Here is a 585-nt window from a genome sequence, read left to right as displayed (position 1 = left end):
CAGATGTCACTCGTTCCATTGTGTACAATGAGTTTGCAGTCGCTGGATGAGACTCTGACTGCCAGGAATAGACCTTACTGGAGCTGGCCCACAGCTTCTCAGATTCCTGCTTTTAAGTGCCTGAGCAAAAAAAATAAAAATAAAAATAAAAAAAGGGAGAAGGAGCCAAGTCCATCTTAGCAGAAACAGGAGGAACCGGTGCCAAATTGCTGGGGGGAGGATGGTGTGGGGCGCCACGGAGCGCAGCCTTGGACTGCCTGTTATTTTCCTGAAGGGCCTCCAAGTTGAAAAAAATAGGAGTGAAAAAGGGATTAATAATATAAATTATATATACACAGACATACATCATATGCCAAACCCGCTCCAAGTGCTGGATTTCAAAGTTAGGGAGCTACAACTTGTTTCTCTTTGATGTATCTAGAAAACGTGTTTGATTTCTGGGTGAAAAGATCAAGACGATGCCAAGGGGAGGCAGCTCCAGGGCTTTAATATTCCTCCTTCTCCCTGCCCAGCTCCAGACACCTCCCAGGGCCCTGGAGTCCCTGCAGGGCTCCTATACATACCCCCCCAGGACACACACCCGGT

The sequence above is a fragment of the Buceros rhinoceros genome, unplaced genomic scaffold, assembly GCF_000710305.1.
Source record: "Buceros rhinoceros silvestris isolate BGI_N320 unplaced genomic scaffold, ASM71030v1 scaffold13688, whole genome shotgun sequence".
Classification (NCBI taxonomy): Eukaryota; Metazoa; Chordata; class Aves; order Bucerotiformes; family Bucerotidae; genus Buceros; species Buceros rhinoceros.
Note: the sequence above shows the minus strand (reverse complement) of the source record.